Source organism: Kogia breviceps, chromosome 20, assembly GCF_026419965.1.
Source record: "Kogia breviceps isolate mKogBre1 chromosome 20, mKogBre1 haplotype 1, whole genome shotgun sequence".
NCBI lineage: Eukaryota > Metazoa > Chordata > Mammalia > Artiodactyla > Physeteridae > Kogia > Kogia breviceps.
In genome coordinates, this window is record NC_081329.1 from 982,760 (window position 1) to 1,010,467 (window position 27,708).

The 27,708-nt window shown below is 41.3% G+C and overlaps 1 protein-coding gene across 13 annotated transcripts in view; it reads right to left on the reverse strand.

Moving 5' to 3' along the window:
* Positions 1 to 27,708, reverse strand: part of TENM3 (teneurin transmembrane protein 3) — a 1,278,657-nt gene that overhangs the window by 698,820 nt on the left and 552,129 nt on the right. For all 13 annotated transcript variants that reach the window (XM_067022810.1, XM_067022809.1, XM_067022808.1 and 10 more), the window contains exon 4: positions 11,808 to 11,890. The gene's annotated coding sequence lies outside the window, so the exon portion shown is untranslated. The remainder of the gene's footprint in view (positions 1 to 11,807; positions 11,891 to 27,708) is intronic.

Below are 27,708 nucleotides of genomic sequence, written 5' to 3' on the forward strand. Positions count from 1 at the left end.
TGCACTGAACCACCTGGGCTGAATGCCGACGGGTGGGGCGAGGAGGACAGAAAGAGGCGGGGGTCACCTGGCTTTGCCCCGGGGGGCTTCCAAAGAGAACTCACATGCAGGCCGCCCTCAGGGGAGGTGAGAGAAATGGAAGGAGCCATAGCACAAGGGAGGAACAGACACGGTACATGGGAATTCAAGTAAGTAACTGCTCCTTCCAGCTGAGGGCTAGAGTGGCCAGGTTGGTGGTGGGAAAAAGCATCACGGAACCAGCCCGAAAGGTGGGGTTTTCCTGCCTCAGAGTCGTGTCCGCTGCCCTTTGCTCTCGCCCCAACTCTCAGCCTGAATGGCATCTCTCCAAAGAGCTGCCCGTGGCCCCCCTTCTAAGGGTCTCCGCTTATACTCTGTCACGGGATCCTGTGGATGTCCCTCCTAGCCACACGGCACACTTTGTAAGCGTCTAGTTAATTAATCTGTTCCACACAAGCTGCTGCTGAAGAAGTTAAACTCCACAAGGGACCCCGAGTCTCTAGATCACTTCTGCACGCCCCGCACTGTGTGCACCGCCTGCCACATAGAAGATACGTAATGAATACTCGTTGAGCAGGAGAGTGACTGAATCAGACAGACCGGGTTACATAGGGATGGGTCGGGGTGGGGGAAGGAGGAGAGGGAGGGAGAGAGGGAGAAAGGCGGGCCATTCCTGGTGGAGCAAATGGTACGAGTTTCTTACCTAGAGACGTGAAAATGCTTCAGCTTGGCTTGAAGCACGTGGGAGATGAAGATGAGTATTGAGGAAAAAAAGTGAAAAAGGTAAATTAGGGTCAGGATCCTGGCTACAGACTTTGCACTCTACTCTTTAGGTAACAGCAGTTTTTGATCAGGAGGCCACTATAACTGGCTCTAGATCATCTTATGTCTGCAACCTACAGACTTTGAAGGAAGAGCATGTCTTTGCTTTAACTGCCTCGAGTGTCAAAGCTATGATCTTTTGACCAGACCCGTAGACCTCAGAGAGAGTTGCCTGGAGCTGTCAGGGGCCTTGGATTTAAACTGAAATGAGTTCCAGTGACCTGCTGAGTCCTACAGTGTGAAGGTTCACGTCGGGCCAAGCCCAGCGTCCAAGATCAATTCAAGTCAACAGATTAAATGCCCCTAGGGTGTGCTCAGCCCTGTGGTGAGATACAAAACAAATCGAAGGCAGGGTTCCCCTGCCTTAAAGAGCAGAAGAGAGCCGTCTCTGATGGAATTGCTCTTAAGTGACCTCCCCACCTGCAGGTGTGCCAGGGAACCAGGCAAAACTCAGGTGCACAGGACCACTTCCTAAAGAGCGCTCTCTATGGAGTGACTCGGCACTCTGCGATCCAGGGGACAGTTTCATCCCGCTGCAGACCCGCTACGACCGTGTGTCTGTCCTGGTCCAGACAAGCCCAGAGATGCGACATGAAAGAGGCCTGGATGGGGTGTCAGCGCCAGGGCTCTAGATCCATTACTAAGAAACCATGACTCACCGGGGAAGTGCTCTTACGGATCAGAACGTTTTGTCACTTTCAAACAATCGGGCATTTGTTAATTTATCGAGTCCATCGCGCATTCATTCGATGCTCGTCTCTCCGCTGAAAGAGGCCCAACTGTCCTAGGCTCGTACGAGAAACAAGTGAACACATAGGAAATGTGTTCTCTGCTCGTAAATCCCTTTACCACGTGAAGCATTCCGAGTTGCTGGAGAGCCCATAAAGCTGCCGAAGCAGCCTGGGAATGTTACGTGCCACGTGCTCATAGGGAATTCTGCTAAAATGCCGTCTTTAAACCGGGTCTTCGAGGCCTAAAATACAATGAAGTATACAAACACAAAAGCTCATTAGGTTTTCAGGACATGTTATAAAAATCTATTTGTGTTGTGATGTCCCAGTGGAACCAGAGTCCGATTGCCATTCATACAAATATGAATTGGGGAAAATATTCCCATCCTAGGTTTACAGAAGCACTTTGCTCCCAGTGCACCCCTGGCAATAAGGACAGGTCCTGCTGTGCCCGTTTCCCAGCTGTTGTGACCATATGGTGACTAAGTGGCCCAGAGCAGAGGACCCGGCCGCGGGAGGCTGAGCAGGGTGGGGCCTTCGAGCTGGGGCCAATGGGGGGGACCTCAGAGCGCGGGCCCTGAATGAAATCACGGACGGGCAAAGAAGCAAGGTGGGCAGTTTCGAAAGGAAGAAGAAAAGCCAAGTCCTTGATGCCAATAAAGAGCCATGATGCCTCTTCACGTAGCCCTCATGTTGGTCACTGGTGTCTGGGAGCTCATTTCCAGCCTGCTGACAGGGATCGCCGTCTGCCTCTACGTCTCCAGCCCAGTCACGTCTGCGTTCTGACTTATCTCCTCCTCCTCTGCTCCAGCTTTCGGACAATGTTCTCTCGCTTTCGATGACACGATCGCTATCTGGCCAGGTTCTCGGACTGTCTAGCTGGGGTGTCTCTTCCTTCATAAGGGGTATATGAGTATCAGGCCTCTCCATGCAGAACCTTCATTGTTTCTGGGGCCCACAGTTAGTGACGTGAGGAGGAATTAAGTCAAAAGGTTTCTCAACCTTGGTAGTATTGACATTTTAGGCTGGATAATTCTTCATCGTGTGTGGCTGTCCTGTGCACTGAAAGATCTTTTGTGGCATCCCTGGCCTCTACCCACTGGATGCCAATGGCACCCCGTCCCCAAGCTGTGACACCCAAAAATGTCTCCTGAAGTTACACCCAAATGTCTCCAGAGGGGCAAAACTGTGCCCACCTGGGACCACTGTCCTAAGCAAACGAACAGGAACAACGCTGTAGGAAAACCCTTAGTGCGTCTACCTCCGACATGACTTTCTGATGACGCCACTAAATTATTCCAGTGATCTTAAGTACTCCAAGTATTTAAACTTTAAACTCTTAAACTATCTAGTTGTACTATTCAGGTTGGCCTTTACTATAACTATGAATTACTTGTCCAGAAAACAGCACATTTTTTTTGCCACACCTCAGAAGGAGGCACTTAGGAAACACTTGTTAAGTGAATAAATGTTGCTTTTTAAGAACAGAAAAATGCTTCATTTGCTTTCAACTCTGGCCCCATGGGCCTCAAAAACACCTCTCTCTCTTACACCAATTGGTCTACCAAGAGCAGACATGAACTAGCCCACAACAGAATATGGGCATTTCATGTCCCCCACCAACCTCCAGTGGCTGAAGGTCATCTCTGGGGACCACTTGAACATCCCTGTGGCAAATGCTTTCAACAGGAGAATTTTGTTTAAGAAAGCCTGCACTAATCTCCCCTTCCTCTCAATTCCCACGGCATGTTACGGGGACCTCTGCTGCATCATGCATCACTTTATTTGATGTGTTTCGCTTACGACTTATTTCCCGTAGCAGACTCAGAGCTCTTTGCGGGTCAGATACATGTTTGATGCCTTTTCCGTATCCCTCCAAGGACCCAGCACAATGCCACACGACAATAAATCAACACGTTTTCAAGGGTGTGCCCTGGCCTTTGCGGGCTCGATTTCTCCTCTAAGCCAATTTTCTCAAATGCGGGCCAGACAAAACCTGCACTCTGGGGTGGGCGAGCGAGGCATTGGGAGCCTGGGATTAGCAGATGCAAACTAGGTGGATAAACAACACGGTCCTACTGTAGCGCACAGGGAAGTATATCCAAGTTCCTGTGATAAACCATCATGGAAAAGAATAGGAAAAAGAATATATACATGTACAACTGAATCACTTGCTGTACAGCAGAGATTAACAAAGCATTGCAAATCAACTGTAGTTCAGTTAAACAAAACAAAACAAAACAAAACACACTCTCCAGTGTCTGAGTTTTAACACTTTTAGTCTGAAAGGACCAATACCACGATCCTCATTGTTGCCTGAGCTATGTATACTCTCTACTTCCCCAGAGATACGTGTATATACTCACACATCTCGCGCACACACTAAAGACAAATACCATTTAAACTAAGACGCAGTCACCTCTTCCTGACACCCCAATCCTTCTTAGACCTTCCTTTGTCCTCTTCAGTAGTCACCAGATCTCTCTTCGAGTGCGACTTTATCCTGATTTGGGGATTTGGCAATTAATATACTCGTGGTCTTAACACGGCATCAAGAACAGGGATCTGGCTCACGCAGGGGGGACACGCTATCCGCTCACTCTCCGCGCGCTGAGCCTCCCGGCCGAGTCCGCCGGGCGCTGATTGAGCCGGGGCCGAGGGGCGCAGGAGGTGGGAGGCGACCCCGAGAGACACCGGGTCACCGGGCCGCGGGCCGCTCTGCGGGGGCGAAGAGCCAGAGCGCCGTCTGCGCCCACCGCCCGCGGGCCCGTTGCGGGCCGGAGCACAGGAACCCTTCCAGCTGCCTACAGACTCTACTAAGGTAGGTGCCCAGGTCAAACTCTGACGCAGAAGAGGGGGGGCTGCCCCAGGCCTCTCTCTCTGGAGAAAGGGCTATTGCACTTTGTATACACCCTGCCTAAGATCACGCGCGCACCGAGGAACTTCTGTTCGCCAAGTGTGTCAATGGTGAGTAATCGAACGGGGAGAGCGGGTGACGCGTGGGTCTGTCGCTGGACTTTTAAATAGGCGCGCGCAGATTGCCAGGGGCCAGCTGTCGACGTCTCCTTGAGGAACTGGGGGGGATGGTGGCTGACTCCCCCATGCCAAGTAGGTCAGGAGGAATGAGAACCCCACTGGAAAAGAAAATCACAGCCAAACGTCCCCTCAGCTGGTCCTAAGGAGTTACAAAAAGCTCCCCTAATTGACCCCATCAGGGGAGGGTTTGAAGTTCTTGCATGGAAACTACTTACCACTCCTGGTGAGAACACCGTTGACAGTGAGGTTTTACGCAAAGCGTTCAAGAATAATAGAGACAGTATTTTTAAATAAATGTGTTGCAACACGCGGGCAGTATTTTCAAAAGCGTCACCTGCTCCCCTTTTTAGAAAGGTAGAGGCTGCTGCACTGCCGGAAAAGTGAGATCGGCTCTCATGAAATTTTTTTCAATAAACAGCGTCTGAGAGGGATTTTTTTCAGTGCTTAAATGACATACGTGTGAAAAGAGAAAGTTCCCTTTATAGAGGTACAAAAAGTACCTTTTACCCTGAACATGCTATTCAACTGAAGTCACCTTTGTTAATTCAACTGAGTTCCATTATGTTCACAAGTCGGATTTTTTTGTTTGTTTTTTGGCATTTGACTCTTCTAGAAAATTGCTGTAGTGAAACAATTTGTCACTATTATCATCATTTAGATGTTACAAATCAACAAGGAGGGTGATCATGTGGTGAACCTATGTATTTGGATGAAGCAGACATCCAACAGCAAAATCTGGAACGAGGGAAATACTATTCTCAAGGGAATGAACAAAAAGAAAAAAAGATACAAAAGTAGGTAGAAATCTATGACGTCAGTATTGTACTTTGATACTCATCTAAACCTATACTATCTACTAATTAAAAACACTTTGTTATTAGGTAACAGTCCCTTTCTAGACAACCATATTTTATCACAGTTTAATAGCCATTATCATTTAAACTCCAGAGTATCTAAATTTGTACAATAAAACATTTTGCTAAAATTGGGGGGATATCTATGAGAAGTGACTTTTAGCTTATACCTTTTAAAGGGATTAAATAAATTCTTATGTGAGAAACTTTTGGTGAATTGTAAGGGAATCTGAAGAAGTTCTATTTAGGTGATATCTGAGTGGCAGCCACCGTCCCCTAGAGAATATTCCTTGGGGCCACTGCTGGCGGCATGGATCGCTGGGCTCATCTGCTACGACATTTCTTATACGGTCAGGCTCACAAAACAAGAAACACATTAGCTACACCTCATAAACAACTTCACAGTCGTAAAGAGTGTTTATCAAAAGATCTCAAAGCACCTTTCTTCGAATTAGGCTCAGTCTGGAGATGCACACAGCAGAAAGCAGCACTCCTGTGATGCCGAAACCCCAATGGTCAAGGTCAAAGAGCGCTGAGCGGCCGCCCCCACACAAGGTTAGCGATGCCTGCTGTGATTAGTAGAAGCCATCTCTGAGCTCCCAGAATAGAGACCACCTAGCATATTATTTCCCAGGAAAATGGTTCAGTTATTCCTCCATTCAACACATGCTTTGGGAACTTTCACTATGTACTTGACACAGAGTATCTGGCCAGGGCCAGGGACAGAGAAGCAAATAGATTGATGTCTGCCCTTTTTGTACTGGAGTTCTCTGGAGCGAGCCATGGAAGCTTAGGTGTTTTGCTAGCCATTCTAACCCTCCTATTTGTCAGGCTTATTTACTTCTGGTAATCTTCCATAAAGCAGTCTTCCATTCAGAAGCTAACAAGAGAGATGGCTCGGAGAGAACACTGGCGATTGGCTACATTTCCTAGAGGTAAAACCTTCAGCGTTCATTGCACCTCCCTAAATCTTGCCGTCGCAGCCTGATCCGAGAGGTGGAGCGGGGCTTGCTTGAATTGTGGCTGCTCCATTAAAAAAATAAATTCTCGGCATTGCCTATTTCTATTCTTTCTTCTACCCATCAAGTTTAAATTTCATCCCTTCTCTGTCAATAAATATCTTATAAATATGATAAAATATAAGAAGGTTGAAAATATCTGCACTGTATCGCTTACCTAATGGGTCTTAGAAAAGGAAGTTCAAAATAGAGACCTGTTGTAGAACGTGGTGCTCTTGTAAAATAATTACCTTTAATAATAATAGTTATAATGTATTGAGCATTATATATATATATATATATATAGGAACCTTGGTATATTGTATATTAACCACATTTTCTCTTCATAAAAGAACAGTAGGGAGGTTTATTATTCCCATTTTACAGATTAAGAAACTAAGAAGTGAATTAACATTGCCAAGTTTTTAAGGCAATGAGGTTTTACGCGAAGGGTTCGAGAATAATAGAGACAGTGTTACCACGCTACCATCATTACATCAAGCAACGTCTGCCGTAGCATTGCATGTACTTGTTTATTTTTACTGATTGGAAAACTGAAGGCAAATTGGTACCACCTATTGGCGGCACACTGTGCATATAATCCCCGAGGAGATATTTTCTGATTCCTGAGATATGTTCCTCTGCCTTTTCGTCATCTCGCCTGGCCTCCCTCCTAATTGTTCTCTGTTGCTAGTGTCTGAAAGACTAGTTTCTTACATGGTTCCCTGTGGGTTGGGCCACAAGCTGTGCAATGAGTGGTCTGGTCGCAGCTTATGGGAAGCGTTTGAGGGGTATCAACTGTACTCTAGTCCACGCGTTTCCACAGCCTTGGCTCCTGCCGTAAGACAGAGGACACTCAGAATCCCGTGGGACCAGGACTTCGGTGGCAGAAGACATTAGGACAGGAAAAAGCCCCTTGGGGATGGAGGACATGTCTCAGCATGGGTACAGCCACCCCATGGCATTCTTCAAGGATCCAGTTTTCCGTCTGTGCAAATCCATGCAAATGGCAACTCATGACCAATGACCAAGCCACGCACTTGTGTAGAAAGCAATTTGTCACATCAGTTTATAGTATGGCCCCTATCTAGGTCCCAGAATAACTACACTGTGGTTTTTTAGGGGGCCTTGGAATATCTACCAACCTTAACTTAGTGAGAGCAATGCTTTATAGCTGATACAAGACAAAACTGAAATAATCAAATTAAGAGTGGTGCTTTCTAACATGTGGGTCGGCCAACGCCTCTTCTCCATTAATTAGTTACCTCCGCCATTTCTTCCCTAGCCCTGGGACAGCGCTAACAAATCCATTTGTCTCATTCTCTAACTTCCTAATATAGAGTAAGTTACTGTTCAATTTTAATTCACAATTTTAAAAAAGCAGTGACCTAATAAATGGAAATTTTTTGTAACCCCTTGTCCTTTGTTCCTATTCCCCCATAGGTTATATATTTTAACAGGAAAATCTGTTTATGCCCCTTCAAATTTTTTTTTTTTAATTGAGGCTGAGGGTCAGGGTCACAGTGGCTAAATGACAGAAGATAGACACAGACATGGGCATCGTACGTAACGAACCCCTCCTGTAAAGTCACATGCAAACACGAACAGTCAAAGCACTCAATCAGGCTGAATGCTCCCTTGGGTACAGACTGCCCCAAATTTTGAAATCGGACTGGCATCTTCAGAAAGCTCAGACATTCCTTCCCAAGTCTCAGGCCAAACAGAACTCCTTGAACCACACTGCTGGGGCCTAGGCTCCACGATAATCCTTCTTACCCAGCAGGAAGGAACCAGGAAGCACAGTGAGAAATTACCACCATATCTCACAAATTTTAAACTCTAACATTTCCCTTGCACCAAATGCCGTGTCTGCAAAATACCAAAGCATCCAGATGAAAAGTAAAATCTGTAGTCAGCCATTCTGCGTTTTGTTCCACACGACAACAAACATAGAGATACTTATAATCGTTGGAATGGCTTATGATTTTTTTGACATGGTTAATTTATGCTGTTTCTTTCATTTCATTGAATTCTTTGATTATCCACCAAATAGTGATATAATCGGTGTCCCATCCCAGTCAAGGCAGGGAGGGAATATTCAGTTTGAGTATTTTGGGGTTCTTTGCTTTTCCCTTTCTCTTTTGGCCAATGTTGATCGAAGGGGAAAAAAAAAAAAACAACAAAATTTTATACAATCAAAGGTTTTATAATTTTGAGTTCAATTTTATAAAGCCCTGGAAAAGGGTGGAGCATACTGACTAAAAATGATAAGCTTTGGCTTATCTGTGGATTTCAATTATTTATGATATTCCTTGTCTCCACTTCTAAAATGGACCACGTTTTACATGTTTTCCATTCTTCCTACCAACTTTTAAACAATAGTAAGATTCTGTGCCATGGAAATTGTGTGATATTTAGATCTAGGTGCAATTTTTTGCAAAACATCATTTTGTAATTTTTTAAATTGAGGAAATGTTTCTGAATCTTTGTTGGGCTTAGTTAAAAATATCTGGCTAGGGCTTCCCTGGTGGCGCGGCGGTTGCGAGTCCGCCTGCCGATGCAGGGGACGCGGGTTCGTGCCCCGGTCCGGGAAGATCCCACGTGCCGCGGAGCGGCTGGGCCCGTGAGCCGTGGCCGCTGCGCCTGCGCGTCCGGAGCCTGTGCTCCGCAACGGGAGGGGCCACAACGGTGAGAGGCCCGCGTCCCGCAAAAAAAAAAAAAAAAAATCTGGCTAATCTTAGGACATTTAAAGTACGTTTACAATCACACTGAAAAGTATTACCTAAAGCATATTCACAATATCAAGTCTAAATCATAGCAGGCAAACTCTGAAATCTTCCTAGAGAATATAGTTGGGAAAGACTCTTTCAGCATTGTTTTGTTTTGTTTTGGTTTTGGTGTCTTTCCCAGGTTAGAAAATAGGCAGTTGATTTGCCTGATTTAGGAAGAGTTTGGGGGTATGTGGAAGGTATTCTCTTCTGTTTCTTCACCAAGAGATACGCTTATACGTGTGTTTTAAGGCAGCAGCCCACCTACATAGCAGCAGCTGTCTCATATGAAACGCTATCATTCAATGTGAATCTCAGAGGAGCGCTAAAGCATTTGAGTTTTTATGTCACAGCTATTAAAGACTAAATGCTTGTTGTCGAGAACCTCCGGGTATGGGAAGAGGGCTTTTCATGAACTGACAAGAGAAGGGTTTGAAGAGAGGGTACTTAGAAAACAAGGGGAGGTCGACATGTTTTATGATCACGGCATTTATAGAAAGAGCTTTTTCTAGGGAGAAATGCTGGAGATCCGAAGGCATCTCATCAACAATGCGTTTCAGAGAACCACGTAACTGCTTTTGCACTGAATATCACGTTATCTTTTTATAGGAGAAAACACATAGGTGATTACATTTCAGGTTACGGCGTTTGAAATTAGGTGCGTAGCTCCCATTCAGAATAAGAAGAGCTACGCACCTAATTCCAGAATACTTCAGGGACAATTTATCCTAAAAATGTAATTTATTTGAAGTCTATTAGCAAATTATATGGGTCGGTTTTTCACAGCCTTCGTCATGATTCACATTTGAATGAAAAATCAGGAGGAGAATTTGAGGAAAATATCAGCAGAGCAACTTAGGTAAATCACTTCTTATCTAAGCCATATATATATATATATATACATATTGCACATACATTCCCAGGGTCTTTGTTTCCGTGGGCTGTGTGCAAAATATAATGCGAAAATTCTTAGAAAGAATCTTAACAGCTACGGAGGAAAATATAGACAGTAAATTATAAGTCTATTTTGTATTAACTGTTTTACCTTAACAGAGGAATCTCACCATTACCTAAACCAAGATCAAGGCGAAAAAATTACCCTGCATGCAGGAGGTGGCATATAACAGCCATTCACACCGGAGCTTTCTTTTAGTTCGGTAACTACTGAGCATGTAAGGATGTGTGTGTGTGTCTGCAAGCACTTTCATTAAAGGATTCTCCTATCACTTTGCTCTGAGACACCCTTACCTGAAAAGTAAAAAGGTAAGTGCCGGAAAGGAATATTAAAAGAAAACAACAGTGGTTGCTACTATTGTGTGTCGCAATTAAACCACAAATTTATTGTTAAAAAAATCCCTTCTATTTTCTCTTTGCCCTTCTCTAAGCTGAAAAGCAAAAAAACTCTTCCGCAAGTACTAAATTTATGTCAACTTTAAAGGAGGGAAAAAAAAAGATTACTTATTTTAGATATAAAGTTACTTCAAATCTAATAACCTGAATAGAAAATTATATCAGCAACACGACCGTAGCTATTGTCATAGACTCAAGATGTGGGCACTTAACCTCTAAACTTTTGCAATGATTTCTTTTTCATCTGAAAAAAGAACAGTATATTGTCTTTGAACGAAGAGCATCAGAAAGAAATATGTACCAGTAACTCAATTTTTCTGACATAGAAATGTTGTCATTCTTACATATTTGTATTTCACAATTATTTCATCATCTAGAAAACCCTTTCTCCAAGGGAAAATTTTAGTGAATTATGTATTAAAAGAGGAAGCAAGCCATCGATCAAGCGAAGTCAAAGAACTCAAAGAATTCAACCCATTAAGCCAAAGAGTCGGGCACTTTCTGAATGATTTACTCTAGGAAACTGGATCTTCTAGGCGAACCACTGTATATACACATCCTGGGCAGGACATTTATCAGATTTTCTGTTGTAAATTCTTTTATAGCTTTCTAGTAGAAAACGCTTTTCATTTGATAAAACCCCTCAGAATACGGTTTTAAATGAATCTGTTCACAAGGTTCAAAAGCCTTAAATTACTAGACCATGGCCACCATTGAGAAAACGCACTGAGCTATATCAAGGAGAGAATAACCAGGTACGAGTTTAATTCTCTAAGGTTGCCGTGTAAGTGCTGTTCAGAAAGGATTAAGACTTCCTGAGAAGAAAAGAGCTTCCAAACAAATCACTTACAAAGTGGGGAAACACACATGCTCTATAATCCATTGTTTGGTCTACTCCATCCTAGGAGAAAATTCTCTCTAGTTAAAAAGCAGAGATTCTATATTTTAGGACGTTCTCATTCAGCTAATTTTTCAGAAACAAAAAAGCTGTAGAAATGCCATTGCTTTCATACTATCAGAAAGAATAAGGCAATCAGCTTACTTACACTTTTTGGAGTCATTTACCTACAGCTAATTCACAGCAGTTAACAGCATTAGTCATGAGCTACAAAGTACACTGCAGCTCAGCGCAAGTGTCTTATTTTGTCAAGACAAACAAGTGATATAGTTTAAGAAGACTTTTTTGTCTTGTTTTGTAGGTCTGGAGACATTTTTGTCCCCGGGACTTACCTTCTCTTCTTCTTTAAAGAGGCCTTGAGTTTTCTTGCTTGAACAGAAATTCGAAATCACTTTGTCTTAGAAGAGTAGGAACTCTAAAACAAAATACATGAAATATATAAACTGGAAAAAAGCTTGATCTGATGTTTTATATGCATAATTTCAGTTCTGAAACTCTTAAAAAACTGAGATGCATGGTAATAAGAGATTACTGCTGACTTAAAACAAATGGAAAAATTCTTTTTAAAAAATTTTATTTATTTTTTATACAGCAGGTTCTTATTAGTTACTTATTTTATACATATTAGTGTATATATGTCAATCCCAATCTCCCAATTCATGAACGGAAAAAATTCGTAATAATCAAAAAGTCTACCCTAGCAGTGTGTTAAGCTAAACTTTATTTCATGAGTCCATCTAGAGCCTTTTTGCTTTTTTCTTCTAGTAGTAAGAGCAAGACATTTATATGCTTATTTATCTTTGCAAAAAGTGAAATGTTTGTGAATTTATCTGAGACCTGCCACCTTTCCATCTTGTTTAAAGCCCCTCCCACTCAGTCCCTGTTGCTAATTCTGATTACACATGATGATAATTAGATTAAAGGTAGGACAAACTTTAGGCCACACTGTATTCCCAGAGCCCACGATTATGTTTACTACTGTGTGAATTTACAAATACTTGTTTCTGGTTCTGTTGAAGGGAAAAAATGCATGTGTTTCTCGTTTTTGCATTTTACTTAGTCATTTTAAACAGCGATCACAGCTAAAATGAATCCATTCCTTGAGTTTTAACATTTAGTTTTCATTTTAGCATTATCATCCTTTGCAATAATTTCCAAGTGTCAAACAATGAGTCTTATTCTCTCTGTTCCTCCCTTTCCTTCTTTCTCACCTATACCAAGAAACAAAAAATGAACATAACAACAAAGAAACAAAAATACAGGGAGGATATAAGATAGGCAAAGATAGGTCAGAGGTTTTGAACACTGTTGACTAAGAGATAATTGATGTAATTATTAGAAAAAGGGAAGTGAAGAGAAAGAGCTAGTTTTTCAGAAAGCCGTTGTATTTGTTTTCAAGGGGCCAGATCAATATCTAGTTAATACATTAGCTGAAGGTATTGAGTTACAGTGTGGGGGGTCATGGAATGGATGTCATTCTCCAAGAGATGCACAGAAGCTGGTCCACACTGAGGAAATATCTATGTACAGAGCGTTGGGGAAGGAATAGTCAGGAGAGGAGACAGGAGGAAAAGAATCAGGTCAAGGAGTCACACTGGAGGCCGTGGAGAGTGTTCTGTGAGGACGTAACTGGTAAACAGCTGTGGATGAAGAATGTCACCTACCATATCAGTAAACAAAGGATGCTCTGGCCATCGAGCTATCAACCTCTGCAGCCACCTCCAGCTGGGCTCCTTGCTTATCTCTTTGGAGCAGTCCCTCAGAGCTATCTGAGAGGCTGTCTCCTGGATTTAAGTCCTCAGCAAGTCCACTGAATTAACATAATTCTCAGCTTTTACGTTGTGCTTTTTTTTTTTTTTTTTCTTCAGGCACCACAGTGTTAAATGCTACTGGTAGATCTGAAAGGACGAGAACTGTCTGAAAATCATAGATTTGATTTTGGAAAACATTTGTGTCTTCTGAAACAGATATTTTGGTCACATAGAGGGTTTAAAAGCTGACTTACAGGAGGAGGAAAGCTGGATCATGACAAGAGGAAAAAAAAAGTATGAGAGAGTTGAGGAAAAGGTTTTCTTGGTGGTCATTTTGCTTTTGGTTACTTAAGGATGAATCGGCTTGAGCATGTGACTGCAACAGAAGTAGAGACCAATGACAAGAAGAGGGTAATTAAGGCCAAGGGTAGGTGGGAGGTTTGGCTGTAAGGGAGGAGACATGCCATTTTATCTGAGGCAGGGAGGAGAAAGTCATTTAAGAGGAACATGGGTGGAGCTGATGACTTGAGAAATTGTGAATCATGAAAGGGACTGGAGAGGATTCTTGGGCAATATGATTAGGTGTTAAACATAAATGAACGCACAAGGTCAGGTAGGGAGCCAGGGAGATTGAATAGGACAGGTTTATCCTGGACCAAGTTGGCAGATTCTCATGATTTTCTCAAGAAACTCTTCATGAGCCTCCAGCTAAGAAAATAAAAGGTGAAGCTAACCAAGGTTGGGGATCTTGGGGCCCAAAACCGGAGAGTCAAGGACATGTACAAGAGTCAAGGAGTGGATGATTTTGGAGACTGGGCTGCATGTTTCCATTGGTTGACTAAGCCCCTTTCCTTCCTTCCCTCTTTCCCTCCTTCCCTCCTTCCTTCCTCTAACTCTTCACTTATTTATTTATTCAACAGAGACGTACTGAGAACTTTCTTTCCTCTAAGCTGTGTGCTAGGCATCAGAGAGAGAAATAAGTGGCTCTTAGATCAAGAATTTGTGGAGGAGGTGAGGTTACTTCCTAGTACTTTTTTTAACCATGATCAGGTCAGGCACATTCATCTATCCTAGGCTCACTATCTCTCTGTGTAATACGTGTATATTCGTATGGGTAGATCCCTCTCTCCTCTCTCCTCTCTCTCTCTCTCTCTCTCTCTGTGTATATATATATATATATGGCATCATTCAGGTTTGTCTTATCTCTCACATGAATTCATCTGACCTTTTCACACAGTGGGTACTTGATGTATGACACAGATACAGTACATACGTCCTCTGTATTTTCAATTCTTATAGAGTTAGAATCAACACACACTATCATAGTCGTGTCAGGTGTGCAACGCAGTGATTCGGTAAAAGCCCTCGTGCTCCTTCAGGCTGAGGGCTGGGTGTCTAAGAATGCCGCTCGGGCACAGTGCTACGGTGGCACAGCCAGTGACGGCTACAGATGGGTCCAAATGAAGGGAGATTTCTACAAAATATCAAGGGGAGCGATGTGGCATCCTGAGACTGGAAATGGTTTCTTGAGCAGAGAAAAGTAAGTCAACTCCGGTATGTGGCGATCTATGCCCATGCATCAGTATTCCTTTATTGAAAGAACAAATCAAATCAAATCATCTTTTAACCAAGAAAACAGGATTCTAACATCTCATGGAATCTGTGTGGGAGCCGCTGCGCACCGGAGAGCAAACGAGCAGTGAAGTAAAGGCTCTGGCTCTGTAGTACAGGGGACGCCAATTACAGTCCTCTGCTCTACCAGCTGAGCTACGGAAGGGACCAGGGGACCTGGAATGGCTCCTGGAAACCCAAGGTTTCGAGGAAGTGTTTCAGGGTTCCTCGAAAGGTGGATTTGAATTTCATCTTTTAAAAGGTATACTGCAGTTTCTTGCAGATATTCAAGAAGCTTAGAGTTCTGCTTTGGTCTTGAACGCTAGACTCTGTGAATCTTTCCATATGTAACTGTTGATGGGTGACCCCACTATAGCACCTATGTTTCAGGTTCAGGGAAGGCCCAGGCTGGGCTTGGGCCTCCGGCTCTGACACTAACCCTCCATGCTCTCACAGCACCTTTAGGGTTGCTACGTTTGGTGTCACTCGTCCTATTCACATTTATAAGATGCTGAAAGGGCAGGTTCTGAAACCCAATTCCTGTGGATGAACCCCAGCTTTGCTACGAAACTGCCACGTCTGTGTAACCTTGAGTGAGACACTCAACCTCTCTGTGCCTTAATTACTTCATCGTTAAAATCGGGAGAAAATGAAACCTTGCACGCATTTATTGAGATAGAGTGAGTTAATATTCGTAAGCACTTAGGGTGCGAGCTAATATTTTTAAATGCTGTTTAATTCTAATTATTATTAATATTTGTACATTAAAATAGTTTTTTCCTAGTCAGCTGCAATCATTGTTCTTAAGAGTAGGAACAGAATCTTCATGGTTAGTGGAATATTTTAAATGGATATTTTTCAAGGGATGTTTAGATTGATTGGATTCATAATGAAAACAGTCACATTCTTCTAGAACTAACTTTTCAATTGCTATCAACTATCCTGAAACTACAAACTGAAGGAGGAGGGAACAACTTTTGAAGACGCTCATGTAAAATCAGGTAAAGCAGGGAAAGTATAGTGATAATTCTTTGTCCTTAGGTTTCACCTTTTAGGGTGATTAAAATGATCGTCAACCCTCAGTGTCTTTCTGTAGTGAATAAATCCTCTACTCCCCACCAAGTTTCAATTTTACCTTGAAACAAAGCATAGGGAGAAAAACAATAAGGTGCAGATTCTTTCTGTATAAATTGATTAGCTTGGAGGAGACCTTCAAGATGGCGGAAGAGTAAGACGCGGAGATCACCTTCCTCCCCAAAAATACATCAGAAATACACCTGCTCCGGGCGGCGGAGGAGGGCGCAGCCACGGGGGTGCGGAGGGCGAAGCAGCGTCAGGAGCAGCGGATTAAAGCTCCACCATCAGCCTGATGTACCTGCATCTGTGCAAAACCTGAATAGACAGCGAATCGTCCCAAACTGAGGAGGGGGACTTTGGGAGCCACTGTAGACTTGGGGTTTCCTGTCTGCATCTAATTTGTTTCTGGCTTTTTTTTTTTTTTTTTTTTTTGCGGTACACGGGCCTCTCACTGTTGTGGCCTCTCCCGCTGCGGAGCACAGGCTCCGGATGCGCAGGCTCAGCGGCCACGGCTCACGGGCCCAGCCGCTCCGCGGCACGTGGGATCCTCCCGGACCGGGGCACGAACCCGCGTCCCCTGCATCGGCAGGCGGACTCTCAACCACTGCGCCACCAGGGAAGCCCTGTTTCTGTTTTTATGTTTACCTCAGTTTAGTATTTACAGTTTATTATCACTGGTAGATTTGTTTATTGATTTCGTTGCTCTTTTCCTTTTATATATATATATATATATTTCCTTTTTCTCTCTTTGTAAGTGTGCATCTGTATGCTTCTTTGTGTGATTTTGTCTCTATAGCTTTGCTTTTACCATTTGCCCTAGGGTTCTGTCTTTTTTTTTGTTTAGTATACTTTTTAGCACTTATTATAATTGGAGGATTTGTTTGTTGGTTTGGTTGCTCTCTTCTTTCTTTCTTTTATTTTTTCTTTTAATAACTGTATTTTATTTTCCTTTTCTTTTTTTCATTCCTTTTCCCTCGCTTTTCTTCTGAGCCGTGTGGCTGACAGGCTCTTGGTGCTCCGACCATGTGTCAGGCCTGTGCCTCTGAGGCGGGAGAGCCAAGTTCGGGACATTGGTCAACCACAGAACTCCTGGCTGCGCGTAATATCAAATGGCAAAAGCTCTCCCAGAGCTCTCCGTCTCAACATTAAGACCCAGCTCCACTCGACGACCAGCAAGCTCCACTGCAGGACACCCCATGCCAAAAAACTAGCAAGACAGGAACACAACCCCACCCGTTAGAAGAGAGGCTGCTTAAAATCATAATAAGTTCACAGACACCCCAAAACATACCACCAGACACGGTTCTGCCCACCAGAAAGACAAGATCCAGCCCTACCCACCAGAACACAGGCACCAGTCCCCTCTACCAGGAAGCCTACACAACCCATGGAACCTACCTTAGCCAACTGGGGGCAGACACCAAATACAATGGGAACTATGAACCTGTAGCCTGTGTAAAGGAGACCCCAAGCACAATAAGTTAAGCAAAATGAGAAGACAGAGAAACACACAGCAGATGAAGAAGCAAGGTAAATACCCACTGGACCAAACAAATGAAGAGAAAATAGGCAGTCTACCTGAAAAAGAATTCAGAGTAATGATAGTACAGATGATCCAAAATCTTGGAAATAGAATGGAGAAAATACAAGAAACATTTAACAAGGACCTAGAAGAACTAAAGAGCCAAAATACAAGATGAACAATACAATAAATGAAATTAAAAATTCTCTAGAAGGAATCAATAGCAGAATAACTGAGGCAGAAGAAGGGATAAGTGACTTGGAAGATAAAAAAGGGGAAATAATTACTGCAGAGCAGAATAAAGAAAAAAGAATGAAAAGAATTGAGGACAGTCTCAGAGACCTCTGGGATAACATTAAATGCACCAACATTCGAATTATAGGGGTTCCAGAAGAAGAAGAGAAAAAGAAAGGGACTGAGAAAATATTTGAAGAGATTATAGTTGAAAGTTTCCCTAATATGGGAAAGGAAATAGTCAATCAAGTCCAAGAAGCACAGAGAGGCCCATACAGGATAAATCCAAGGAGAAACAGGCCAAGACACATGTTAACCAAAGTTATCAAAAATTAAATATGAATAAAAAATATTAAAAGCAGCAAGGGAAAAACAACAAATAACATACAAGGGAACCCCCACAGGGTTAACAGCTGATCTTTCAGCAGAAACTGCAAGCCAGAAGGGAGTGGCAGGACATATTTAAAGTGATGAAAGGGAAAAACATACAACCAAGATTACTCTATCCAGCAAGCATCTCATTCAGATTTGATGGAGAAATTAAAACCTTTACAGACAAGCAAAAGCTAAGAGAGTTCAGCACCACCAAACCAGCTTTACAACAAATGTTTCTCTAGGCAGGAAAAACAAGAGAAGGAAAAGACCTAAAAAACAAACCCAAAACAATTAAGAAAATGGTAATAGGAACATACATATTGATAACAGCCTTAAGTGTAAATGGATTAAGTGCTCCAACCAAAAGATACAGACTGGCTGAATGGATACAGAAACAGGACCCATATATATGCTGTCTGCAAGAGACCCACTTCAGACCTAGGGACACAAACAGCCTGAAAGTGAGGGGATGGAAAAAGATATTCCATGCAAATGGAAATCAAAAGAAAGCTGGAGTACCAATTCTCCTATCAGACAAAATAGACTTTAAGATAAAGAGTATTACAAGAGACAAAGAAGGACACTACATAGTGATCAAGGGATCAATCCAAAAAGCAGATATAACAATGGTAACTATTTATGCACCCAACATGGGAACACCTCAATACATAATGCAAATGCTAACAGCCATAAAAGGGGAAATCGACAGTAACACTATCATAGTAGGGGACTTTAACACCCCACTTTCACCAATGGACAGATCATTCAAAATGAAAATAAATAAGGAAACACAAGCATTAAGTGAGACATTAAACAAGAGGGACTTAATTGATACTTATAGGACATTCCATCCAAAAACAACAGAATACACTTTCTTCGCAAGTGCTCAGGATACATCATATCTTGGGTCACAAATCAAGCCTTGGTAAATTTAAGAAAATAGAAATTGTATCAAGTATCTTTTCCAACAAGAATGCTGTGAGACTAGATATCAATTACAGGAAAAAAATCCAAACACATGGAGGCTAAGCAATACACCACTAAATAACCAAGAAATCACTGAAGAAATCAAAGAGGAAATCAAAAAATACCTATAAGCAAATGACAATGAAAACATGACGACCCCAAACCTATGTGATGCAGCAAAAGCAGTTCTAAGAGGGAAGTTTATAGCAATACAGTCCTACCTCAAGAAACAAGACACATCTCAAATAAACAAGCTAAACTTACACCTAATGCAATTAGAGAAAGAAGAACAAAAAACCCACAGAGTTAGCAGAGGGAAAGAAATAATAAAGATCAGATCAGAAATAAATGAAAAAGAAATGAAGGAAACCGGAGCAAAGATCAGTAAATCTAAAAGCTGGTTATTTGAGAAGATTAACAAAATTGATAAACCATTATTCAGACTCATCAAGAAAAAAGGGGAGAAGACTCAAATCAATAGAATTAGAAATGAAAAAGGAGAAGTAACAACTGACACTGCAGAAATACAAAGGATCATGAGAGATTACTACAAGCAACTCTATGCCACTAAAATGGACAACCTGGAAGAAATGGACAAATTCTTAGAAAAGCACAACCTTCCGAGACTGAACCAGGAAGAAATAGAAAATATAAACAGACTGATCACAAGCACTGAAATTGAGACTGTGATTAAAAACCTTCCAACAAACAAAAGCCCAGGACCCGATGGCTTCACAGGTGAATTCTATCAAACATTTAGAGAAGAGCTAATACCTATCCTTCTCAAGTTCTTCTAAAATATAACAGAGGGAGGAAGACTTCCAAACTCATTCTATGAGGCCACTATCACCCTGATACCAAAACCAGACAAAGATGTCACAAAGAAAGAAAACTATAGGCCTATATCACTGATGAACATAGATACAAAAATCCTCAACAAAATATTAGCAAACAGAATCCAACAGCACATTAAAAGGATCATACACCATGATCAAGTGGGATTTATCACAGGAATGCAAGGATTCTTCAATATACACAAATCTATCAATGTGATAAACCATATTAACAAATTGAAGGAGAAAACCCATATGATCATCTCAATAGATGCAGAAAAAGCTTTTGACAAAATTCAACACCCATTAATGATAAAAACCCTCCAGAAAGTAGTCATAGAAGAAACTTATCTCAACATAATAAAGGCCATATATGACAAACCCACACCCAACATCATTCTTTTTTTTTTTTTTCAACATCATTCTTAATGGTGAAAAACTGAAACCATTTCCTCTAAGATTAGGAACAAGACAAGGTTGCCCACTCTCACCAGTATTAGTCAACATAGTTTGGAAGTTTTAGCCACAGCAATCAGAGAAGAAAAAGAAATAAAAGGAATCGAAATCCAAAAAGAAGAAGTAAAGTTGTCACTGTTTGCAGATGACATGGTACTATACACAGAGAATCCTAAAGATGCTACCAGAAAACTATTAGAGCTTATCAATGATTTTGGTAAAGTAGCAGGATACAAAATTAAAGCACAGAAATCTCTTGCATTCCTATACACTAATGATGAAAAATCTGAAAGCGAAATTAAGGAAACACTCCCATTTACCACTGCAACAAAAAGAACTAAATACCTAGGAATAAACCTACCTAAGGAGGCAAAAGACGTGTATGCAGAAAACTATAAGACACTGATAAAAGAAATTAAAGATGATACAAACAGATGGAGAGATATACCACATTCTTGGACTGGAAGAATCAACATTGTGAAAATGACTATACTACCCGAAGCAGTCTATAGATTCAATGCAATCCCTATTAAACTAGCAATGGCATTTTTCACAGAACTAGAACAAAAAATTTCATAATTTGTATGGAAACACAAAAGACCCTGAATAGCCAAAACCATGTTGACAAAGAAAAACGGAGCTGGAGGAATCAGGCTCCCAGACTTCAGACTATACTACAAAGCTACATTAATCAAGACAGTATGGTACTAGCACAAAAAGAGTAATATAGATCAATGGAACCGGATAGAAAGCCCAGAGATAAACGCATGCACATATGGTCACTGTATTTTTGATAAAGGAGGCAAGAATATACAGTGGAGAAAAAACACCCTCTTCAGTAAGTGGTGCTGGGAAAACTGGACAGCTACGTGTAAAAGAATGAAACTAGAACACTCCGTAACACCATACACAAACATAAACTCAAAATGGATTAAAGACCTAAGTGTAAGGCCAGACACTATCAAACTCTTAGAGGAAAACATAGGCAGAACACTCTATGACATAAATCACAGCAAGATCCTTTTTGACCCACTTCCTGGAGAAATGGAAATAAAAACAAAAATAAACAAATGAGGCCTAATGAAACTTAAAAGCTTTTGCACAGCAAAGGAAAACATAAACAAGCTGAAAATACAGCCTTCAGAATGGGAGAAAATATTTGCAAATGAAGCAACTGACACAGGATTAATCTTCAAAATTTACAAACAGCTCATGCAGCTCAATATCAAAAACACAAACAACCCAATCCAAAAAGGGGAAGAAGACATAAATAGACATTTCTCTAAAGAAGATATACAGATTGCCATCAAACACATGAAAGGATGCTCAACATCACTAATCATTAGAGAAATGCAGACTAAAAACTACAATGAGGTATCACTTCACACCAGTCAGAATGGCTGTCATTAAAAAATCTACAAACAATAAATGCTGGAGAGGGTGTGGAGAAAAGGGAACCCTCTTGCACTGTTGGTGGGAATGTAAATTGATACAGCCTCTATGGAGAACGGTATGGAGGTTCCTTAAAAAACTAAAAATAGAACTACCATACGACCCAGCAATTCCACTACTGGGCATATACCCTGAGAAAACCATAATTCAAAAAGAGTCAAGTAACACAATGTTCACTGCAGCTCTATTTACAATAGCCAGGACATGGAAGCAACCTAAGTGTCCACTGACAGATGAATGGATAAAGAAGATGTGGCACATATATACAATGGAATATTTCTTAGCCATAAAAAGAAACGAAATTGAGCTTTTTGTAGTGAGGTGGAGGGTCATAGAGTCTGTTATACAGGGTGAAGTAAGTCAGAAAGAGAAAAACAAATACTGTATGCTAACACATATATATGGAATCTAAAAAAAAAGGGGGTCTGAAGAACTTAAGGGCAGGACAGGCATAAAGACTCAGATGTAGAGAATGGACTTGAGGACACAGGAAGGGGGAAGGGTAAGCTGGGACGAAGTGAGAGAGTAGCATGGACATATATACACTACCAAACGTAAAATAGCTAGCTAGTGGGAAGCAGCCGCATAGCACAGGGAGATCAGCTCGGTGCTCTGTGACCACCTAGAGGGGTGGGATAGGGAGGGTGGGAGGGAGACGCAAGAGGGAAGAGATATGGGGATATATGTATATGTATAGCTGATTCACTTTGTTGTAAAGCAGAAACTAACACAGCATTGTAAAGCAATTACACTCCAATAAAGATGTTAAGAAAAACTGATTAGCTTAACACCATAGGAAAAAAAATATACACCAACAAAAATTAATATGCCAATGAAAATAGAGAAATAACATCATTCAAGAAAAGTTGCTGCCTTGCTCTCGAGGTGGCAGGTGACTCCTGAAGAAAAATTATTAAACCCAGTTCTGCTGATACCAGGCAATGACCTACTTTGAAAATACAAGTGGTATAAATGTTTGGTAATATAGTCTGGAGAAGAATCTAAAGCTGTATTTTAAAGTTTGGAGATGAAGATGATTTGAATTATTTATAATTCAACAGAATCAGAGTATAGGGAGATAGAACCCTGTTATCCTTAATTTTTTTTATAGCCTAGTATCACACATAAATATTAGAAAGATTCTTTATGAAAATATATAACATTCAAGAGGAGGAGACACTTTGGGAGATGAGGGTGGTTTTTAACACAAAAGAAATAAGTTGACAACAATACAGTTAGGTCTGTGGACTGTCAAAACCATTTCAAAAAGCAAATTGAGCTTGTTATAGAGAATCTCATCAAGAAAAATTAGTTCAATAAAGTTATGGCTGAGAAATATCTAAGTAATTTTGTTCTAATCAGTAAAATTAATAGCATGTTTTTGGTGTCTCACTTGCCATTTTAATATTAGAAACATATGAAAAAAGCAAGAGTGGTGGCTTCTATACATAGTACTTTGAAAATTCCTTCAAGTGGTCTTTGCATTATGGAAAGATAAAACTAGCTAACTGGAACCGCTTCTTAGTTATAGGTATATTGGTTTGTTGAGCAAATATGAGTGGGCATGTATTATGTGTCAGGCGCTCTTTTAGGTTTTACGAATAATGGTGATCAAAGGCAGGATCAGCCTTTGTCCTCAGGTAGCTGGGGCGGGTATCAGCTCATATACATAGCGCAATGGTAAGTGCTGCAAGACCACACAGCAGAAAGACCTGAGAGGCCTAGAAAAGGCTCTTTGAGGAAGATGGTAGGATTTACCCGGGCCCAATGGAGGAGGCTTGAGAAATGGGAGTGGAGAATCTTGCAGACTGAGGGCATAGGTTATCCAGAGGCCCTATGATAGAAGGGAGAATGGTGAGCTTGAAGACCTGAGAGAGACCAGTTTTGGGGGCTCAGGGCCCTGGGCGTGGGCTCTGGTGGTGCAGAGGAGGTTGGGTTGTCCAGACGGGGCCAGCCTTGACAGTGCGTGGTGGGCTGCATTACGGATTTTAATTGTTATTCTGAGGCCAGTGGAAAGCTTCCAAGGGATTCAAGCAGGAGACACGTGGTCACGTTTGCGTGTTGAGTTCTGTGACCACAGCTTGGAGACTCACCGGGAACTATGTCAATAGCCACAGCAGAAGCGAGAGAAAAGTCACAAGGAGAGACACGCATACAGCTGAGGAACAGTCAAAGGATTTGGGTGAGATTTAGGAAGTAAGATAACAGCACCAGTCAGGAGAAAATGTCATACTCGTGTTCAGTACACAGACTGTTTCAGAGCTTGTAAATTCTACTGCTCGTGAGTTCCAGAATTCACGTTCTCATAAATTCTAAAGTTTCAAAGATTCAAGTTTGCTGCCTGTCCTGAGGGCCTTTTAGTATTAAAATGGCAAGCGAGACCAAAATACGCTATTGATTTTGCTGATCAAAATAACATGACTTACATACTTCTCAGTCACGACTTCATTAAACGAATTGATTTATCTTTTTGCTGTTATTTTTGATAACAAGCTCTCTCTGCTCATTTGAGTTGCTGTTACCACACTTTCAATTTTATGTAAAGCAGCGATAATGCAATTTAAACTTTGGAACTCGACGTGCAAAATGAAACAATTTAAATAACAAACTTTGAGTTATTTCTGATAGAAACAAATCTTCAGGTCTTGCGATAGTTGAGACTTCGGAAAATGTCATTGTAGGATGTCTCATGATGTCACAAGGTGTATTTGAAGAGTGCTTTCTGCCAAATGATGATGTTCAAATGCAAACTGTGTGGGGAGCCTGTGAACCAACTTCCTCCAACCTGAATATTTACCCAATAGTCAGGATGTGAGCACTTGAACATTATGAATGATTCAACTAAATCTCAATATTCTGCGGCTCATCTTTGCAATTCTCTTAGTTTATATGAATTTAAAAAGTTGAAAATATCCAAGTGCAATATATTTTCTTTTTACATCTCTCCTTTTCATATCAATATAAGGATAGATAGGGACTTCCCTGGTGTCGCAGTGGTTAAGGATCCGCCTGCCAATGCAGGGGACACGGGTTCGAGCCCTGGTCCGGGAAGATCCCACGTGCCTCAGGGCAACTAAGTCCGTGCGCCATAACTACTGAGCCTGAGCTCTGGAGCCCGTGCGCCACAACTACTGAAGCCCGCGCGCCTACAGCCCGTGCTCTGCAGCAAGAGAAGCCACCGCAAGGAGAAACCCGCGCACCGCAACGAAGACCCAACACAGCCAAAAATACATAAATAAAATAAATTAATTTATTTTAAAAATAAATAAATAAATAATCAGGATAACGTGAAGACTGTTTAAATGTTTCATAGGCATCTCACAGTTTTAGTAATAAAAATGACAGTTCGTTTTATAAATTAGTTACCTCAAGATGTGGCTGCCGTAAATCCTTTTCGAAAGAAGGCAGAGTATCAATAAACACTACACGTATAAATGTATCACGAGCAAACCACCATCAGGACCCACCTCACTTCCCCAACAGGTAGTCAACGTTCTATTCTACACTTTTGTAATTTACTTCAAGTGCTACACGTCGTAGTTTTACTCTCCTCCCCTCTACCCGCACGGTTCAACTCCTGATGGATGGATGTATTTAGTACAGACTTTTCAAGAAATCCACTTTCTTGTAGGCAAAACAAATACAAAATACAGCAATGCCCACCTTATTTATTTACTTATTTTTGTAAAGAAGTGCCTCAGCGTTTTGAAGGAAAAATATTACTCTTAGAATCCTGAGTTTTCTTTCTGACCAACAGTTAATCTTTTGAAGGCTGCTCTCCCCCCACCACCCACAGTTTACCTTCAATATTTTTTCTTCGTTAGCAACAACACGTTTAAAAACTGAAATGTATAATCATGCATGCATTATTGTAATGTGCTCTTACGGGAGAATAAAAGAACTTGACAGTCCAAGAGCAGTAAAGAAGTGGTCCCCTCTACAGAAAGGGTTTAAACTTTAGACTCATGTAGCTCCATGGCCTCTACTGGGTCGGGAACGCTTCTAAATTATTTTATCATCAATGCATCATAGGTACGAGCAAGGCGTTACAATTACAGTGGATTTTGGTAGACATGATACCTTATACTGCTACAGATGATATAAATGACAAAAACATTTCCTTGATCTTTCAAAATAAGCTTCCTTTGTGGCATATTGTCCACAAAATACTCCCCTGTCAGGAAATGTCTCACACAAACACACAGACACACGGACAGCCTTTTCACCAGGTTTGAGGGAGAGCCCACTGAGAGAGAATTTTCTGAACACAGACGGCCAATCATCGGTCACACACACAAAGTCAGCGGTGCCATAAACTAGAAAAGGGCCCTCAGAAACTCCTCACTGTGACATAACCTATGTTCAAAATCTGTCTGATAATCAGGGTAGGTCTCTGTCATTTTTGACAAAAACCCAAATGTGTCTGTGTCCAGGAGGGAAAGAGAAACCTATTGTAACTCCAAATGAGACAGACTCAAAAGCTATTGAGTCCCTATTTCCCCTCTACATGTATTCTCACATTCATCGGGCTTTAACAAATATGAAAGGTCTAAAAATAAATAGCAGCAACCCCAAACCCCAAGTTTTTTCAATAACCAAGCTGGCCAGTATCTTCAAATGCCTTCATGACGTGTGGAGCGGATCGCTGTTATTGGTCAGTGGAAAGGAGGGGAAAAAAGTTTAAAAGAGGACTGTTTTCATAAATAAATGAAAGTCGAGAAGAACTTCTGGGCCGTGCTTTCAGAACCATTTCAAAGCGCCAAATAAGCGCAAACAAATAAACCAGCCCCTCATTTGGACCTAGATTACTGTTTAAACAAAGGTACATGCTCTTAATTTACATGCAAAGCAATGAGACCTGCCGCTGAGGGCACTGTGAAAAATGCATCTGCTTAGGGCAAGTTTTTACATTTGAGAAGAAAAAGAGCTGGGCGAGGTCCCCCGACCCCCTGCCAAGCCCACTATCCACTTTGGGCCAGAAATGTTATTAAAAGTTTTAAACTCGTTGAGACAAGAGTTATTATTGTTACACATGTTTAAAGGGTGTTTAAAATTATTTTTTGATTCAGACTTCCAGCCCAAATTGTGACATTTTATGATGATGTTTGATATTTAAGAAATGGCTAGAAAGTGATATAATTTTTTTCCTTCTCTGGAATGCTTTGTGAACAAGCTAGACTTTGAAATACAAAGGTAAAAATGAACTGAGAAAACCGTAGCAGGAGTAATATTCATATGATTAAAATACAAATTCATTAGCCTAAACATGTTTTTAGAGTATGTTTATTTTTCTGTAGAGTCAAGATTTTATCAATTCAGTAAATGGCTCTTTCCTTTCTTCTTTCTTTTCTTTTGGAACTTTTTTTTTCCGGTGAGAAAGATGGTACATGTTCTTTTCAAGAAGTAAACATTTAAAGGAGAAAGTAAGAGATTGACTACTCTTGACATTTTGAAATTACATTTTCCCACTTACATTTATTTATTCAGCAAATATTCATTGTTCAGCTGTTGTCTAGTTGAATATTCCTAGGCGATAAGGGACACAGTGTTTAACAAGACAAGCTCCACTCTTGCCCTCACAGGGAAAGAAGTCTAGAAGACCATTGTACCAATGGATAAATGCGTTATAATTACAAATTTGACAAATCTTTACAACATATTTTTGATTTTTTTTAACTGAAGTATAGTTGATCTATAATGTTGTATTCGTTTCTGGCGTGCGGCAAAGTGATTCAGTTATCTATACACACGTGTATACGAATATATATGTATTCTTCTCCATTACAGTTTATTATCCGATATTGAGTAGAGTTCCCTGGGCTGTACAGTAGGACCTTGTTGTTTATCTATTTTACATGGCGTAGTTTGTACCTGCTAATCCTAAACTCCTAACTTATCCCTCCCCCAGCCCCCCTCTCCCTTTTGGTAACCACACGTTCGTTTCCTATGTCTGTGA